Genomic DNA, 6,634 nt, shown 5'->3' with positions numbered 1-6,634 from the left:
ACCCACCACCCCACATTCCTTGAGATTTACATAAACCAAGGAAAATACAATCCTAGTAACCCCGTCATTCACGTGCTATGTGCTCATGTGCTCAAACAGTCAAACAATTAGCCAATAATCAATAAGCCCAAGGTTACACTCTGATAGATACAGAAAAATTTATGGCCTGTCTGGAGGAAAGGGTGATTAGTGTATGTTTTCTCTTAGGCGATGAGTAACCTAGATATGATCTTTAAGGTTCCCCTGTCTGGAGGGGGTCTTACCCTTCTGTTGTGTTTTGGGTTTTTTGTTTGTTTGTTTTTTCCCATAGGCACTAAACACAGAGTTCAGAGTCCATTGGAAAGGTGGCCAAGCATGATCAGCATGAACACTTAAAACAAGGCCTAGGAGTCCAGGCCCTTTGAATTCCTTCTTCATTCCCCTCTCTTGATGCTCTTAGTTTCTGTAACAAGCATCATTCATTGAGATATATTGTACCCTAGCCCTCCGACCACCCACATGAGAGAACGCTAACAACCACTGGGTTACAATTTTCAGAAGACATTGTAAGAAGCAGGGCCCACAAAGCAGTATGATTAGAACAATTATAACAACAGTAACAATAGTTTTCCACCAGTCTCCCTTCACCCAGCACAGGACCGAAGTCCAAAAGGGAATATTTTCATCAGACATGGCCTTCACTTGATTTTGCATATCCTACAAGGCAGTAGATACATTTCAAGACAGATCAGGGATTTATACACAACATTCAACTTTATTATGGTGCAAGTCCCCCCCACCCCCCACCCGGGCTGTTGCGAGTATGTCCAATGCCATCCCGTTTCGAATTACTGCCTTCCTCATCTGAATTTGTTCTTCGTTCAAGGCTTGACTGGCTTTTGTACTGCCTAAGAGGGCCTGTTTAGTGAAATTAGTTAAGGCCTCTACCTTAACCATGATATCCGTTGTCCCTATAGAAGGTACAAACAAGGCAGCGAGATAGTCATACCACTGGAACACGGATTGTGTCCATCTTGCATGCAGATAGGGCAGGTTTACTAGACATTGGTGTAGGCTAGGCTTAATACTGCCATGGGCGAAAGCAGATCCTAGTGTGTGACACCCTACCCAGCTAACTGGTAACCATGGCCATAAGTTAAGCCCACAGAGCCACTGGGTCTCATTGGAGGCTACCCAACGGATTCCAGAATTATATTTCCAGTCAGAATCGGGCCACTGAACAGGCCGATTGGGGTGATAGATATATTCAAAGATTTGTTTACATTGTCCAGGGGACAAATAACCCATACATTTTAATTCTTTAAACTTTGTGTTCTTTTTCTTCCCAGCAAATAGTAGCGGGAGTAATCAACAGTCTTTTCTCAAGAGTCATCCAGAAATATTCATCCCAGACCTGGTAGTATTTCTCAAGGTACCAAGAGGCCTGTCCCTCTTTTGTAAGGGAGCCCCTCTCCTTTTTATTTTTAATATATGAGGTATAAGCCCTTGTTAACTCAGATGACCATTATATCTACTACTGCAGGCAGGAATCCCTCAGAAGAAATGGAGTAGCCATCATGGTCAACAAAAGACTCCGAAATGCAGTACTTGGATGCAATCTCAAAAATGATAGAATGATCTCTGTTCATCTCCAAGGCAAACCATTCAATATCACAGTAATCCAAGTCTATGCCCCAACCAGTAACGCTGAAGAAACTGAAGTTGAACGGTTTTATGAAGACCTACAAGACCTTTTAGAACTAACACCCAAAAAAGATGTCCTTTTCATTATAGGGGACTGGAATGCAAAAGTAGGAAGTCAAGAAACACCTGGAGTAACAGGCAGATTTGGCCTTGGAATGCGGAATGAAGCAGGGCAAAGACTAATAGAGTTTTGCCAAGAAAATTCCCTGTCATGGCAAACACCCTCTTCCAAAAACACAAGAGAAGACTCTACACATGGACATCACCAAATGGTCAACACCGAAATCAGACTGATTATATTCTTTGCAGCCAAAGATGGAGAAGCTCTACACAGTCAACAAAAACAAGATCAGGAGCTGACTGTGGCTCAGATCATGAACTCCTTATTACCAAATTCAGACTCAAATTGAAGAATATAGGGAAAACCGCTAGACCATTCAGGTATGACCTAAATCAAATCCCTTATGATTATACAGTAGAAGTGAGAAATATATTTAAAGGCCTAGATCTGATAGATAGAGTGCCTGATGAATTATGGACAGAGGTTCGTGACATTGTACAGGAGACAGGGATCAAGACCATCCCCATGGAAAAGAAATGCAAAAAAGCAAAATGGCTGTCTGGGGAGGCCTTACAAATAGCTGTGAAAAGAAGAGAGGTGAAAAGCAAAGGAGAAAAGGAAAAGATATAAGCATCTGAATGCAGAGTTCCAAAGAATAACAAGAAGAGATAAGAAAGCCTTCTTCAGCAATCAATACAAAGAAATAGAGGAAAACAACAGAATGGGAAAGACTAGAGATCTCTTCAGGAAAATTAGAGATACCAAGGGAACATTTCATGCAAAGGTGGGCTTGATAAAGGACAGAAATGGTATAGACCTAACAGAAGCAGAAGATATTAAGAAGAGGTGGCAAGAATACATGGAAAAACTGTACAAAAAATATCTTCACGACCCAGATAATCATGATGATGTGATCACTCATCTAGAGCCAGACTTGGAATGTGAAGTCAAGTGGGCCTTAGAAAGCATCACTACAAACAAAGCTAGTGGAGGTGATGGAATTCCAGTTGAGCTTTTTGAAATCCTGAAAAATGATGCTGTGAAACTGCTGCACTCAATATGCCAGCAAATTTGGAAAACTCAGCAGTGGCCACAGGACTGGAAAAGGTCGGTTTTCATTCCAATTCCAAAAAAAGGCAATGCCAAAGAATGCTCAAACTACTGTACAATTGTACGCATCTCACATACTAGTAAAGTAGTGCTCAAAATTCTCCAAGCCAGGCTTCAGCAATACGTGAACCGTGAGCTCCCTGATGTTCAAGCTGGTTTTAGAAAAGGCTGAGGAACCAAAGATCAAATTGCCAACATCCACTGGATCATGGAAAAAGCAAGAGAGTTCCAGAAAAACATCTATTTCTGCTTTATTGACTATGCCAAAGCCTTTGACTGTGTGGATCACAAGAAACTGTGGAAAATTCTTCAAGAGATGGGAATACCAGACCACCTGACCTGCCTCTTGAGAAATCTGTATGCAGGTCAGGAAGCAACAGTTAAAACTGGACATGGAACAACAGACTGGTTCCAAATAGGAAAAGGAGTACGTCAAGGCTATATATTGTCACCCTGCTTATTTAACTTATATGCAGAGTGCATCATGAGAAATGCTGGACTGGAAGAAACACAAGCTGGAATCAAGACTGCCAGGAAAAATATCAGTAACCTCAGATATGCAGATGACACCACCCTTATGGCAGAAAGTGAAGAGGAACTAAAAAGCCTCTTGGTGAAAGTAAAAGAGGAGAGTGAAAAAGTTGGCTTAAAGCTCAACATTCAGAAAATGAAGATCATGGCATCCGGTCCCATCACTTCATGGGAAATAAATGGGGAAACAGTGGAAACAGTGTTAGACTTTATTTTTGGGGGCTCCAATATCACTGCAGATGGTGACTGCAGCCATGAAATTAAAAGACGCTTACTCCTTGGAAGAAAAGTTATGACCAACCTAGATAGTATATTCAAAAGCAGAGACATTACTTTGCCGACTAAGGTCTGTCTAGTCAAGGCTATGGTTTTTCCAGTGGTTATGTATGGATGTGAGAGTTGGACTGTGAAGAAGGCTGAGCGCTGAAGAATTGATGCTTTTGAACTGTAGTGTTGGAGAAGACTCTTGAGAGTCCCTTGGACTACAAGGAGATCCAACCAGTCCACTCTGAAGGAGATCAGCCCTGGGATTTCTTTGGAAGGAATGATGCTAAAGCTGAAACTCCAGTACTTTGGCCACCTCATGCGAAGAGTTGACTCATTGGAAAAGACTCTGATGCTGGGAGGGATTGAGGGCAGGAGGAGAAGGGGACAACCGAGGATGAGATGGCTAGATGGCATCAAGGACTCGATGGACGTGAGTCTGAGTGAACTCCGGGAGATGGTGATGAACAGGGAGGCCTGGCATGCTGCGTTTCATGGTGTCGTAAAGAGTCCAACACGACTGAGTGACTGAACTGAACTGAACCTCCGTAAGACTAGTGTTCATGTTGAATGTAACTCTATGTCCCCGGCCCATTGATGGCTTTTTCTTACACCAGGAGAGCAAATAAAGTTTATGATTGGAGAGAGAAAGGAAAGTTCCTTTCTGTTGTTTCAAGGAGGAGCACAGTGGTATAAAGTCCCCATAACGAAGTGGTGATACCCACCACAGGAGTCCGTCCATTATTGACAGGGGCATAGCCCCACATACCCAACAGTTGGAGGAATTGTGGAAATCCACGTAGGAATGTGCCCATGAGATGAAGACATTGCTCTGTGCAGGAACAGTGGTCAGGCTCAGAATTGCGTTGGTGAGGCCGAGTAGCAGGAGTCGTTTACTCAGCTCCATCCTAGAGAGTGCTCGTCCAGGACCTCGTTTTCTTCTTCCTCTTCAGGATGATCTTGGTTTCCCATGGGTTGGCCGGGTCCTTCTGGGTGGTCCACTCAGAGCGTCTTCTGGGTCAGCATGGTATGCCTTCTTCCCTCTGGTGTGATGGATCCAAGGGGCAATGCCTGCAACTTTAACTGCGGTAGGGGTGGTTAAAACAACAGTATATGGACCTTTCAATCAAGGGACTAGTGTGTCGTGTTTCCAATCTTTCACTCATACCTGGTCCCCTGGTATAAACTCATGCATTTGCTCCCCCAAGGGGAACAGTATTCTTTCTTGCACAAGCTTAGTTACTTGATTAATTATCTTACCTAGTTGTTCCATCTGCTGTGATATCCCGTCTCCTCTTACCTGAAATATATCAGTTGCTACTGGAGGCCTCCCATATACAATTTCGTAGGGAGAGTAGCTGTGGGACCATGGGGTCATCCTGAGTTTGAGCAAGGCCATGGGAAGTAGATCCATCCAGGAACAATCAGTCTCTATAATCCATTTAGAAAGCATATCCTTTAGTGTCCGGTTACTTCATTCTACCATTCCGGAGCTCTGAGGCCAGTAGGCAGTGCGTAACTTCCATTATATATTCATGGCTTTACTTACTCATTGTATCAGATCCAATATGAAGGCTGGGCCGTTATCTGATCCTATGCTGGTGGGGAATCCAAATCGAGGAACTAATTCCCTAAGCAGGCTCTGAGCCACTTCTGATGCTCTTTCGGTTGTGGTGAGGAAGGCCTCTACCCATCCCAAGAATGTACATAACAAAACCAACAGGTAACAAAAATGGCGATATGGTTTCATCTCAGTGAAATCCATTTCCAGATGTTCAAAGGGAAGGGCTCCTTTTAGTTGGATACCTGGGGGTTTTGGTCTGCACCCTGGAGAAGTGTTAACCTGAGAGCTGCTGCTGCTAAGTCACTTCAGTCGTGTCCGACTCTATGCAACCCCATAGATGGCAGCGCACCAGGCTCCCCTGTCCCTGGGATTCTCCAGGCAAGAACACTGGAGTGGGTTGCCATTTCCTTCTCCAATGCATGAAAGTGAAAAGTGAAAGTGAAGTTGCTCAGTTGTGTCAGACCCTCAGCGACCCCATGGACCCACCAGGCTCCTCCGTCCTCGGGATTTTCCAGGCAAGAGTACTGGAGTGGGGTGCCATTGCAGGCATTGCAATTTTGGGATTCTGTTCTATATAAGGAAGAGAGGCAAGGAAGCAGAAAATACCTTCAGATCAATTCCTCTAATTTGTCATGTCCTAGGTGAGTCATATGATGAGCTTGGCTCACCAGAAAGGGGGCTATCTCTTCAGGCACTAATAGCTTACCACCTGTTAGCTCCCACCATCATTTCTCTGTTTTGGTGGCTCCCTCCACTTCAGCTAGTTGGTTTTGAGCCTCAGTGTATATTGGGGAGTTTAGGGCCAACTCAGGTAGCTCAGCTAGGACAAATGTTCTCATGGGGATTTCCCCAGATTCCTTTGTCCTCGGCTGCCAGTCTGGCAGTCTCATCAGCCAGCCTATTTCCTCAAACCTGTGGGGTGTCTTCCTTCTGGTGCCCACGGTAGTGCATGACTGCTACCTCCGTGGGGCTCCAGACAGCATCTAACAGAGTCAGGATCTCCTCCTTTTTCTTAATGTCCTTTCCATTGGCTGTTAGAAGGCCTCTCTCCCAGTATAGGGCTCCATGTACATGGAGTGTAGCGAAAGCATACTGGGAATCGGTGTAGATGTTCACTTTCTTACCCTTTGACAATTACAGCGCCTGGACTAAGGCCCATAACTCAGGTCGTTGGGCTGACCAGTGCTGTGGTAAGGAGCCAGCCTCGGTAACAGCCCTCTCTGTTACTACAGCCTAGCCTGACAGTCGCTGTCTAGCTTTACCAGGCTGGTGCCATCAGTATACAGAGTCCAGTCAGGATTTGAAATTGGCCTGTCTCGGAGGTCTGGAGGCTAGCATAGAACTCCTCTAAGACTTTTTCGCAGTTGTGGGTAGGTCCACCTTCTCCTGTTGAGAGAAGCGTTACCAGGTTGAAACCCTGG

The 6,634-nt window shown here is 44.7% G+C and overlaps 1 pseudogene; it reads right to left on the bottom strand.

Moving 5' to 3' along the window:
- LOC106502012 lies at positions 436-4,556 on the bottom strand (annotated as a pseudogene).

This window comes from Capra hircus, chromosome 4 (assembly GCF_001704415.2).
Source record: "Capra hircus breed San Clemente chromosome 4, ASM170441v1, whole genome shotgun sequence".
Classification (NCBI taxonomy): domain Eukaryota; kingdom Metazoa; phylum Chordata; class Mammalia; order Artiodactyla; family Bovidae; genus Capra; species Capra hircus.
This window is presented reverse-complemented; position numbering and strand designations above follow the sequence as displayed.